Consider the following 13,231-nt stretch of genomic DNA (forward strand, 5'->3'; position numbering starts at 1 on the left):
CCTCTCATCTTGGCAAGAATCTCATCCGCGATGTTTTGAAGGATCTCCTTGCATGGAGCATCTTACCTTCCCGCCTTGGAAAGATGTTGGAGAAGTCGGGTTGCACCACTTGTATAGCACTTCCCACAATACTTGCACGTCCAATGGTGCGAATTGGACTTCTTTGTGTCCCTCTCCACATGGATCGCGTGCAAATTGAAGGCCTCGTGCTTCTCACTAGTCATAGTTCCGATGATACATGGAGAGGTCTAGGGGAGAGTGAGAGAGAGAGGGAGAGTGAGATGCTTGAGTCTTGACTCTTGAAACTTGAAAGTTGAAAGAGAGGGAGAGGATCGGGATAAAGTTTTCTTTTTTACAAATAAAGTGTGGCTAATTATTTTACTCCAGAAAAAACCTGAATACAAGGGCTCATGCTCAACAGACTAGCTGAAGTTGATGCAGAGTCGCAGATATATCAGACGTACAAGCCTCTCAGGGCAGTCTAGGTGGGATGGGAGCAAGAAGCCATGGAGGGGGGATGTATCGCCATCCAGGGCTGCCTGCCTGCATCACAAAAACAGATCTTGGCCGCCCCAACTGCGCACGAAATGACAACGGAGCTCCTGACGAGTCTTGGACTCGCCTTGCACCTCATCCCATTGGCCGCGGAGGAAGTGGATGATGGAGGTCCAAAGCTTTGCTAAGGTCGCCTATACTGAAAGTCTCTCTCCGCCAAAAGCCTCCTGGCACCTTGCCTTCCAGATATGCCATCCAATAAGACTCCCTATGATCTCCCATACCTCAGAGCAATCTGTTGTGGGCTCCAGTACCTAGCGAATGGGTAGAACCTCCAAACCGACCACTACGCACAACCCTGCCTCAATAATGAATATCGTATCCTGCATCCCGGCCTTATACAGAAGGTGACAACCTGCAAGCAGAAAGCTCCCCATGAGATACATCCAAGGCTGGGTGCTATACGGCAGAGGATGCGGCATGCTCCTCTCCACACGAGCTGCGCTGCCTCACACGACCAAACACAATGCTTTGGAGTTTCCAGAGGTTGCTGTATGCAGTGTTAACAACCTCCCTACTTTTGCATTTGGGCTAGCCAACTTCCCACCGCCGGGCCTCCATGTGCCACCAGCCATAAGAAATACGATACTCTCCTCGGCCTCCAGCTATCCCATAGGCGGCGCTAGAAGGTTCGTCGGAAAGCCTCCGTGATGCTGTGCACCGCCTAGTGCCTACTATATGACAGCACCCAATCCATATCCTCCTACATCAATATGTGTCTTCCAATCCTGGCTATGTACTCCAAGAACCTCGGTGACTGTGCCAATCAAGTGGCCTGCCCTCCCAGATCCAGAGGTGCCACTCCATGAGCTCCTCCCAGAAGACATAAGGGTCCTAGCCGCCATGTCTTCCCTTGAAGGCCAATCACCCAAATCCTCCTCCATGAAAGGACAGCTGTCCCCTCATCCTGCTACCCTCTATCAAGGGCTAGACGCCGGCCCTCCTGCACGATGAAGGTCTCATGTGGAGCGTCGCCCACTCTACCTGCCACCTGTAGGGGGATACTTGCTGGTAAGAACTTAGCGGCCCATACCTCCCCGAGCTCTACCGGCTCCCGTATCGGGGGAGCAAGCCACTCGTGAGGTATTGCTACATCTATCTCTCTTCTCCTCAACTCACCTCCTCTCTGGGAGCCTCATACTCGCTACAGCACCTCCTCGTCCAACATCCTGTACACCTCCCGACATGTCTTGATGGTACGAGCTGGGCCGGCCTTCCAACCCCAGCCCACTGGATGTGGGGCCCCTCGCCAATCTGTGCCCCATACTCTGATACTCTCGGTCTATGATCCCAAGTCCTCTCTTTGACCAATGCCGGATGATGGTCGCCCACGCCATCTTGGCCCTGGAATCCTTGGAACCATCTAACTCGGACCAAAGGAAGTTCCGCACTAGGCGGCGAAGCTAAACTACGTAGGATGAGGAGAAGCACCATCACAAGGCGATGTACCAAGCTATCACTAAGAGGACCTAGTTAACCACCAGTGCTCGGCCTGCTAGGGAGAGGCGAGCAGTACTCAAGGAGGTCAGTTTCCTCCGAATAGAGTCAAGGACTGGAAGAAACTGCCGGGCGGGAGTGATGTGGAGTCCCACTTGGAACCCTAGGTAACAGACACTCTGTCACCCGGTCTGTTACCCATCTAAATCCCAAGTGGACGCCCCACTCTGTGCTAGAGTCTGGGTCTATAACCGACTTTCACCAATTCATTTTCACTCCCGCTGCAGTACAAAATTCCTCAAGGGCCAGTGTCACTCTCTCGAGCATCAACTCATCGTTCTCTATGTAGAGTGTTGTATCATCTGCATACTCTGAGTCTAGCAACTCCGTCTCCTCTCTCATTGGAAGTCAAAGGCTGCGTAACCTGCTCACACGTGACCTGAGGAAGTGAGACATCGCCTCTGCAAAGAGTAATAACAAGTATAGGGCGAGGGGGCAGCCCTGTCGAACCAATCTCTCTAGCCGAAACTCTTCCCCTTGCCTACCACCTATGAGAACCTTGCTGGTAGCGGATCTGTAAAGTGAGGAGACCTCGCGGATCCATGCCTGGGGGAAGCCCAACCTTGCCATGGTGCCCTCTAGGAAATCCCAGTCCACCAACCTGTCATAGGCTTTCTCGAAGTCCAAGAGTAGTACGGCCAGTCCCTGCCCACTGTGCTGAGCCCATTTTGTCGCCTCAAAGAAGGTAAATACATTGTCTAGGATGCTCCTATTCTGGACAAAGCATGTCTATATGTCATGAATGATGTCTGGAAGCACAGGGCGGAGTCGCCCACCAATCATCTTTGCCAATGCCTTATAGGCCACTGACAATAAGGTGATCGGTCTCCACTGGGAAAGCTCCAAACGGTCTCCCCCTTTGGGGAAAAGATTGGTGAGGCCTGCCGAAAGACTCCCTGGCATTTTCCCTGAACTGAAAATCTCCTGGAAGGCCATCAGTTGTAAGGGGTCCTTCACCACCTCCCAATAGGTAGTGAAGAAGGCCTTAGAGAGGCCATCCTCTCCCGAGCATTTCTGCCCGCCCAATGTATGGAAATTCTTCTCTAGTTCCTTCTTTGTGAAGGGAGCTAGGAGGGAGCATCCCATCTCCTCTGTGACGAGGGACAGGATGTGATCCCAGACTTGCTATCTACATCGTTGTCCTCTAGTTGAGGCTATCTCCTGTAGGAAAGGTGGTTTGTAGTAGTAAGTGGTAATCTCCATCACCTCATTTGGGCTAGAACGAGTCCTCGCATATTGATCCTGAAGGTTGCATCTAGAAAAACTCCTTGCACATCGTGTTCCCCTTCCATGCCTAGAAGGCTGCTGAGGTGTGGAATGAGAACTCCAAGCGCATGTCCTCTAGACGAGCAATGGCTGCTCGCTTGCACACCTCCTATGCGTGGAGGGTGGGATCCCCTAGTGCCTTCTATAATAATCTCTGCGTGGCTGCAAGGTCCTGCCGGAGTGCTCTCTCCTCCTCCCAGCTTTGCTGCTTTGCTTGTAGGGTTGCCTCCTAGCAGATACTGCTCGACTCAGCTAGGACCTCTGCAACCTTCTCTGCGATCTGGTCCCTCTGCTCTACTCTGTGGTCCAAATCTGCTCAATCTGTCTCTTCACCTCCTCCCTCCTATAGATTGAGTCAAGGATCTGACAGGATCGTGTGTCTAGGGCAAATGCTAGGGGATCAAGTGTTAGGAGAACCAGGCAATGATCGGACAACATGATACTCGTCAAGTGCCCTACTTGGCCTCCACGAGAGCATCCCCACTCTCCCACGTAGAACCTGTCCAACTACTCCAGCAGGACTCCACCTAGCCGCCTATATCCCCAAGAGAAGTCCAAGGACCTCTCCCTCCTGTGGGAAGGCAGGGTCTTTTCAAGCATCGCGTGCTGCTACTGTCAGTAGAAAGACCTCCCATGCCTCCTACTCTTCCCCAGCCATGCCTTGGTAGTTTATGCCTCTGCCCTACTGGTCCTCTAAAGTCTCTAGGTTGTTAAAGTCTCCTTCAACAATCCAGGAGTCCACCTTTGGGAGTCTTGCTGTGATCTCCACCCAGAACCTAGTGTGTGCCCTAACCTCAGTAGGGGCATAAACATTGAGGACTCCAAGACACAAGTTCCCAATATTCAATGTGAACCATAGAACCCTCCCTGCCACTATCGTCTCGTGGTCTCGTACACAGGCGGTGAGGCTCGGGCCAATAGAGGTGCATACGCCTCCACTCCTGTTGTGGGTACCGATGGCGTGCTCCCGGTAAGTGTGTGAACTGCTCGGGAGTACCTTCCCTACCCACTGGGCCTGGGCTCCTGTGTAAGTAAGATGCCAATTCGTTCGACAAGGGCAGGCTGCAGCTCCTACGGAACAATCAACTTCCTGGAACCATGTGCCCCACTATAGTGGAGGCTATTCACATTCCAGGATGCAAGGTGTAAACTCATAGGGAGACCTGTGACTGACCAAACAAGCATCTGTTCGGTGTGAAAGCTACTAGCCAAGAAGAGGAGCTATGAGGCATGCGTATACGCTTCGCTGCTGGCCTGGACGGTGAACTCCATTCCCCCATGGTAGCCCTCAGGAAGACCATGGGGGTGATCGATGCGCCTGGTGGTACCACCAGGGCATCTATCAACCAAGCTGAGAGGTGAGACTCCATACATTGGTAGAAATGGGCCACCTGTGCCAAGGGCCACTCGATCATATCCATTGGTGCTCTCCACTGCGGCAAGGCTCAAAAGATAATGCCATTGATGGGAGAAAAGTGCTAGGCCACCTTCTCCCATCCACTGGGAGATGTGGTCTGCTACATGGCTCTTCACCTCCTCCTCTATCTGAGTCATCATATAGTCTCCAGCGTGAGAGGTATGAAGAAAGAAGGCATAGTTTGGTCCATCCAGTGGTGCTAGTAGATGGACCTTGCCACTCCTAGACTTGCGTAACATGAAGATTCCCACCTCTAGGGGTAGTGGGAACTCTCCGCGCTGGTCAGCAGGGGTGATGGTGGGAAGGGGGAGGATTGAGGGATTGTGGGGTGGTCGAAGACACACGGTGGGTGTGGGGGGGGACCCGGTAGCTCTGGAGGAGGGGGGGGGGGTCTGGACAAGGGTCAGGGGGGGGGGGGGGGGGGGGTTTGGGGGTGGGGGATGTGGGCCCTCGGGTGAGGCGGCTTGTGACGCCTCCGTGGGGGGTGGATGTGTAGGTCTGTGGTCATGTCGGGTAGGGCGAGGAGGGGGGGAGTGCATGGTGCTCTGCCGGGGGGGTGGCGCTCGCCCTCTTGCTCCCTCTTGCCGGGGGGGTTGTGTCTCCATTGGTAGCACAAGGAGAATAAGAAAGGAAACTAACTATGGCTATGTATAAAACATAGAGCTCTATCTAGTAACAATGAGCTCCAAAATGGTACAATCTCATGTGGGTATGGAGGGCCTAGCTCTAGCCCGCCGAGCAATAATCCCCTATATCCGCCTATGAAGGTGTTGTCGGTGTCTGTGTCGAGGCCTAGGACATCTAGATCGGCTAAGCTGAACGGCTCGATCAATCAGTACTCCTTGTCTGTGTGTGGACTGTGGTGGTGAAAGAGGCTCTTGTGTGGACCGTGGCTGTAACTGTATTGAAGTCTTCTGAGTCTCCTTTGCAAAGAAGTCTATGAGCTGCCTCTGTGAAGGGCCTCGGTGTCCTAGAGTAGCTGTACTCCTGAGGCGCATGTCATGAAGTCGTCGTATCTTGAGAAGAAAGAGGCCAAGGCATCACTGATTGGTAAAATCCATGACTTTGGATAGTGGTCCAAATCCGTCTCTAAAGAGACAGTGGAAACGACCATGGACCTCATAATACGCTGGGCAATGGCAAATATAACGCTTCTCTGTCTCTGGATCTAATTGGCATATCTAGCACATGCGCTCCTCTGGTGGGATGGATCTATATCTACCAAGTCTCAATTTCTAGCTGATGTGAGGAGGTGTGCAACTGGCCAATAGTACATCTGATCCCATGGGATAGGTGGGTGTCCATGTATCTTGGGCGAACAATAAATCCATCATCTATAGTATGAAGGAAATGCTCGCGGTAGAAAGCCATCTTTGTCCCTAGCTCCTACCTTGTCATCAACCATGTCCGCCTAATATCCAGCTGGATAAGATCCATCCTAATGATCTTGCGAATCTCTAACCTGCTCAGATCAAGAGATGGTGCATCAAGGGAGTACTGGAAGGGGGGTAACTTGTCCATGCTAAAGCCATGTAGCTCAAACCAGGCCGACATCTGTGCATACCAACATGAAGTATCACCCTCTCTGGCAAGCTGCCTGGAGGACTTAAAGGCCAACTGTGCATATCTTTGTCTGGGTAAGTCCCATAGGCTGATGATCTCATGTGGCACTGAGGCCTTACATTTTCCTAGGGGTTTCTCCATCAACCTCCATCCATCATAAGTGCGCCCTGATCTACTACGGTGGTCAAGACTAGGCCCCCATATCTGTACTCCATAAAGTAGTGTGGATGTGACGAGTGTATCGAAGAGCCATAGCTTGGTGCGGGGTTCTTGGAATTGCACCTATGAGCACATCCTCTCCAAACCACCTAGTGCTGTGTATTCGCAAGTCAATCTAGTGTCTGCTGCCTCTCACATAGAAAAGGTGGGCCCTGTGAATAAGACTCCCAGGTATGTATAAGAATCCACATACACACATTTACTCACCACTTGCGCTTTTGAGTTCCGCCTACAAGTCGCGTTGTTGTCCCCCTGCCTGATACGTGATTGTCCGACTGTCTGACTGTCCTGCACGCTGTCCGACTGGCCTGCATGCTGTCCGACTGTCCTGCACACTGCCCGACTGGTCGTGGCACTGCTCGCGCCTCTCTGTTCGGCTCGCGCGTCCTCTCCCAAGGTGTGTAACGGCCGCCTGTTCCCCCTCTTGCTTGGCTGTCCCCTGGGTTGACCGCCTCCGCCGCCCCCCCCCCCGCCAAGCCGCTATCAGTTACTTGTGTGCGCCGTCCGATCCGCCCTAATCCCCCCCCCCCCCCCCCCCCCGAGTGCTGCCTTGACGAGAGGCCTGGCCCGCGATCAGTCTGCAACACCACCGCCATTGAAAACAGAAACCCCCCCCCCCCCCCCCCCTTTTTTCTTCTTCCCTTCCCCTCCAGTTGCTCCCTCCCCCTGTAGCAACTCCCCATTCAGCGACATAGCAGCGCAATAGGTAGGTTCTCCCAATAGGGATGGGCAATGGAAACCTTTGGTCAAACACCGGCATACTCACCGAGTGCCCCCAGTCGAACACCTTGCGCGTAATCCTCTTTGAGGAGCAGCTCTTAGCCGTCTGAGCTAAGGAGCTGGAACTAATGGAAACAGCAATCTATGATCAGGTAATAGGACATTCCCCAACTAGGGCCCAGCTTCGGGACTGGCTCCACTCCACGCTGAGCATCGGCTCGGCACAGATCATGGAGGCGGTCCTGTTGGGCCAAGGGATCTTCATGGTCTGCCTCAGTTCGGCAAACGCAGCTCGCGAGCTACTCGCTAGTTCACCTTATGCATCCACGAAGGGGGTCATATACATGGTCCCTTGGTACAGCGGCTTCACGGTGGAGGCGTTTGCACTCCACAACAGGTTTCTTCAGCACCTGGTCACCCTCCTCTTCCCCGGCCTAGCGATTGAGTACCGCCAGTTAGTGGAAGACTTCGGGAGGCTCTTCGGCACTGTCCTTCCTGCGTCCTTCATGGATGCAATGACAGCGGCAGGGGTCCCAAAGGTACGGGTGGCAATGGAGGTCAAGAATATCCCACAGTTCCTAGAGATTGAGGCAGGCGGGCATTCCTTCAGGCAGCTGGTCATTGTGACTGGGCCAAGGCGGCTCCGCCTACAGGTCTACAAGTGGATGCCGACGGTTTCACAAGGGTCCAAAGGCGACAGAGAGGGCGCAGCCAGCCCCTCAAGCCCAGCCTTGTCAGCAGGGTGATGGCGGACGAGCCCCCCCCTGCCCGCCCCACCCGGCAGGACCAATCCCTCCCATTTTATCCACATGAGCCACAAATTGCCTCACCGGAGTCCCCCACAGGTCCCTCACCCACCCCCCCCCCCTACCGAGCACCCCCCCTGATCCGCACCCGGGTCAGTTGAGCCCCCCCAGACCCACTCCCCCTCCTCCCACAGGAGGTGATGAGCCACACACACCTACCTCCTCTACACACCAGCAGTCCCCCCCCGTCCACACAGCCACCAGCTCATCTGCCCCTGTCACCCGCCTTACTTTCCCGAGACAGACACAGCTACTGCCACAAGAGTTTTTTCGCAGTGGCCCATGGTCTTACCTGCGAGTTGCGGAGCGCGGAGAGTTCCCACTACCTCTAGAGGTGGGGATCTTCGTGGTTCGTAAGTCAAGGAGGGGCAAGGTCCACCTACTAGCACCACCAGATGGACCAAACTACGCTTTCTTTTTCCAGTCATCCTTCTCAGAGGAGTGGACGACTACAGAGATTGAGGAGGAATTGAAGAGTCAGGTGGCAGATCACATCTCCCAATGGATGGGAGATGAAGGACTAGCAGTGTTCGCACAACAATGGCCAGGCTGCATGATGGACATTAACTGGTGGGTTGGCGCCGACGTCCCGCATTTGAGCATTATCTTTCGAGCCCCCCCACAGTGGGGAGCACCAAGGGATGTGATTGCGTGGCCCCCGGCACAGGCGGCCCACTTCTACCAGTGTACAGAGTCGTTTTCACCATGGCTAATAGATGTATTGATAGTACCACCTGGAGCATCTATCACCCCTATGGTCCAGCCGAGGGCCACCATGGGGGACTGGAGCTCACCATCCAGGCCAGCGGAAAAACGTACATGCACGCCTCGCAGTCTCTCTTCCTCATCTGTAGCTTCCACGCCGAATAGATGCCTGTTCGGTCAGTAACAAGTTTCCCCATGAGCCTACACCTTGTCCTGGAATGTGAACAATCTCCACTACAGTGGGGTGCATGGCTCGAGGAAGTTGATTGTCTGACAAGAGCTACAGCCTGCCCTCACCGGACGGATAGACATCTTGCTATTGCAGGAGCACAAGCTCACCCTCTCCCAGGCTCAGCGGGTTGGGAAGGTACTGCCAGGCAGCTCACATACTTATTGGGAGCAAGCCATAGGTGCCCACGGCAAGAGCGGAGGCGTATGCACATCTATTGGTCCGAGTCTCACCACCTGTGTACGAGACCACGGGACGATAGTGGCAGGAAGGGCTCTATGGATCAGACTGGATATTGGGGACTCGTGTGTTGGAGTCCTCAATGTCTATGCCCCTACGGAGGTTTGGGCACGCGGCAGGTTTTGGGGGGAAATTGTAAATGGACTCCCTGAGGTGGACTCCTGGATTGTTGGAGGAGATTTCAACAACCTGGAGGCTTTGGAGGACTAGCAGGGCAGGGGAAGAAACTACCAAGGCATGGCTGGGGAGGAGCAGGAGGCATGGGAGGTCTTTTTGCTTGCAGTCGGAGCACGGGATGCCTGGAAAGACCCTGCCTTCCACAAGAGGGAGAGTTCGTTGGACTTTTCTTGGGGATACAGGCGACTAGGTGGAGCCTTGTTGGAGCGGTTGGACAGGTTTTATGTGGGAGAGTGGGGAGGTTCTCGCGAAGGCCAGATTGAGCAGTTGGCAGGTACCACACTATCCGATCACTGCCCGGTTCTCTTGGCACTTGATCCCCCAGCATCCGCCCTAGATACACGATCCTGTCGGATCCCTGACTCAATCTATAGGAGGGAGGAGGTGTCGAGACAGATAGAGCAGATCTGGACCAGAGAGTGGGTGAGGAGGGACAGGATAGCAGAGGAGGTCGCAGAGGTCCTAGCTGAGTCAAGTAGAATTTGCCAAGAGGCAGCCCTATAGGCCAGGCAGCAATGCTAGGAGGAGGAGAAAGCACTCCGGCAGGACATGGCAGCTACGCAGAGATTGTTGCAGGAGGCACCAGGGGACCCCATCCTCCACGCACAGAAGGTGCACGCACGTGCAACCATTGCTGGCCTAGAGGACAGGCGCTTGGAGTTCTCTTTCTGCAATTCAGCAGCCTTTTGGGCGCGGAAGGGAGACACGATGTGCAAGGAGTTCTTCCAAGTACACCAGCCGCATACTCTAGCTCCTCAGATCCATATGTGAATTTAGGTGCTGATCTCCTAACCCACTGTGGTGTAGTATTAAATACCGTCACCTTGGTTTTACCAAGGTTCACTAAAAGCCCACTATCCAAAGTATAGGAGTGTAATGCATCCAAGTGTCTCTGTAGACCCTCTGGAGAGTCAGCTATCAATACAATGTCATCTGCATACTATAGGAGAGGTATCCAAGTGCCAACTAGTGGAGCTCCTCTATCTCCTTCCTGTGAAATATAATCAGCAATCCCATCAATGTACAGGCCAAATAATGTCGGAGAGAGGGGGCATCCCTACTTCACCCCAATGGTGGAGTAAATAGGTGCCGAAAGGCCCTCAAATATCCAAACTCTGCCCACAACTCTCTCATACAGTTTCAAAATATCCCAACTGAGCTCTTTCGGTACTCCCATGTCATGCAATCTATGTATCAGCCTGTCTCTCGATACTGTGTCAAAGGCTTTGCGGAAGTCCTCAAGTAGTAGTAGGTCCGTCAACCATGGGCCCTTCCCTCCTCAATGATGGTTCGGAGTGTGAGGATGTGATCCAACGTGGAGAAGCCTCTCCTAAAGCCAGCCTATCCCTGTGCTCTAAGACCCCATATCTCTGCCCACCTGCTTAACTCATGCTCAAGGATGGAATCATATAACTTAGCCAATGTATGCCCAACCATGATAGTTCGATAGTTACCGGGTAGAGTAGGGTCCCTTGACTTGAGGATAGGCACAATAGTGTTCATGCTCCAACTTTCTGGTAGGCCTTCACACATGGCTCTATTAAACATGTAAGCTAGGAATCCTACTGCCAAATCTCTAGCATGGATCAAGTGCTCGGCTTCTAGTCCATCATGATCTTGTGCCTTTCCTCTACTAAGTCTGTTAATGGCCTCTTGGACCCTACTTTCTGTAAAGAAAGTGGTGGTCTCTAGACAAGGCTCAAATGGGTCAGGAAGAGGTGGCTGACCCTCCACAGTATAAAGACTAGCTGCATACTCTTCCCATATAGCGGTGGACGTAATAGGTGTAGTCGGGCAATGCTCTCTGAAAAGCCTCCAAGCCTCTCTAGAGTCATGACTCAAGAATAACTGATATAGGTCTCACTCTAGCTGGGCCAAGAATGTTCTCTTCTTCCACCACGTGAGGCGTCTAAAGAGTATCTGTGCCTATCTGTGGATAGTGGACCCTAATGCTATCCCTCTCTGAAGCCGTGCTCTGATCTCACGGCACTCATCATCATACCACTTGTTCCGAGGTGTCACCCTAATGGAGGCTCTTTGCGTGGGTCGAGTGTAGGAGGCTACACCTGCAGCGATGTGTAGGGCCTCACTGAACTACTGAGTCAACTCCTGTAATGGAACGTCAGGGTCTGCATCATGTAACAATCTAAGGATCTCCGCCTCATAGATATCCTCTGTCTCTCTGGAAAAGAGGTATCTCAAGTGTTGGTGAGCTGCATGATGGGTCTGTGTGTCAGTGAATTGGAGGTCGATGGTGAATGATAGATAGGCATGATCCACTGCAACTTGGAGAAGGCATGGGGATATTGAGAGGTCCTAGATGTGAGATATCAGCATCGGCAGAGCAAGAACATAGTCTATTGTGCTGGCACCGTGTCGGTGAGGATAACATGTGAAGGCGTCGGATAGGGGGTATCTAGCCATCCCATTGAGAATGGCCAACCTGTGTGCTATGCCCATCTCCACCAAGTATCTCCCATATTTGGTGACTTCCCCCATATCCTGAGATGTCCTCTCTAGCTGTAGCTCTGACACATCCTGCTCCTGTAGCATATCCTCAGATGCATCAAAGAATGACACCTGATGGGAGGCTGTCGTGGCATCAAAGAGAGAGAGGAGATGGAAGAGCCTTGAGCCTTGAGCCTTGAGCCTTGATAGGGTGCAGGAAAGAGGAGAGAGTGAGGGGCTGGAGCATTATAAATCACAAATCAATTTAAGATCCAAGAGAGGGAGATGAGAATGGCAAATGCTTGCTAAATTGGTGTGGAAGTATGGAGGAGAGGAGCACCTTTTGTAGATGAGAGAAGGGTCAAACAGTCAGAGGGGTCAACAATCAAATAGGTCTGCCAACCGGGATGGAATCCAAGGAGGGCTAGGGAGGAGTGCATAGCTAGAGAAGGGGGTGAGATGAGGTATCCAAGGCTTCCCCCCTCCCACCCCCCCCCAAAAGTGCCACGCAAGCAGGACGCGTAGGCAGAAAGTGCAGGTGGAATGTGGGGAGATGTGGAAAGGCACAGCAGCCAAAGAGGGCCCTTTTTTCCGTATGAAACCCTACAGATACATATGGTACCATATAGAACGATCAGTATCGTATGGTGTAGAAAGGCAACCTTGGCTGAAATTGAGGAATTTCAAGGAGATTCAAGAAGCTAGCTAGCCCATATCAGATTTGGAGCTGAATCCATATTTCAAGGAGCAAGGTGAAGGCCAATGCCGAAGCAAATCAAGGAGCAAATTGGTTTGGAGGCTTGTTGGTCAGTTTTCACAACAAATGACACTTGGATTAGCAGAGGAGGTTAGAGGATCTCAATTACTACATCCCTTTGCAATAAAAGTTAAAGAATACCACAAGGGACGCCGGTTTTGGGGCCAACAAGCTGTCCAATGTGCAAGATTAAAGTGGTAACGTTTGTGTTTTAGTTCATGTGAATTTTATGCTTTTGTAACTAGTGTTAAATCAGGTTAGTACCACCCTATCCGAGGAGCAAGGCTGCTTTTAGCAGCCACTCTTTCTAGGATCTAGATAGAGATCATCCATATTCTTTCCTGGAGATGGGAGAGGCTATAGGGTGGTTTTGAGAGGTTGAGGAGAAGGAGAGGTTCTTTTTTGTTGTCATGGGATTCTGGCACATTCTTTCACCTAGCACCTCATATGGTCTGGCATTATAGCCCACTAAATTGGTTGTTTGTGCAGCCATTATATTTATGGTGTACTCAATTACTCTTCATTAAACCTTCTTTATATCATGCACATCTCTCTCTTCTTTTCTTCATTGTTGAGACCTTAGAGCTGCTTGAAATAGCAATATCATGCACCTCTCTATCTCTTACATACTG

General features: G+C 52.4%; 1 protein-coding gene and 1 pseudogene across 7 annotated transcripts in view; one reads left to right on the top strand and one right to left on the bottom strand.

Annotated features, from left to right (window-relative positions):
* Positions 1 to 13,231, top strand: part of LOC148036231 (cilia- and flagella-associated protein 100-like) — a 209,341-nt gene that overhangs the window by 166,960 nt on the left and 29,150 nt on the right. The window lies entirely within an intron of this gene.
* Positions 5,437 to 6,439, bottom strand: LOC148036233 (uncharacterized; annotated as a pseudogene).

This window comes from Lygodium microphyllum, chromosome 5, assembly GCF_053477565.2.
Source record: "Lygodium microphyllum isolate KBCC chromosome 5, Lygodium_microphyllum_v1.1.10, whole genome shotgun sequence".
Taxonomy (NCBI): domain Eukaryota; kingdom Viridiplantae; phylum Streptophyta; class Polypodiopsida; order Schizaeales; family Lygodiaceae; genus Lygodium; species Lygodium microphyllum.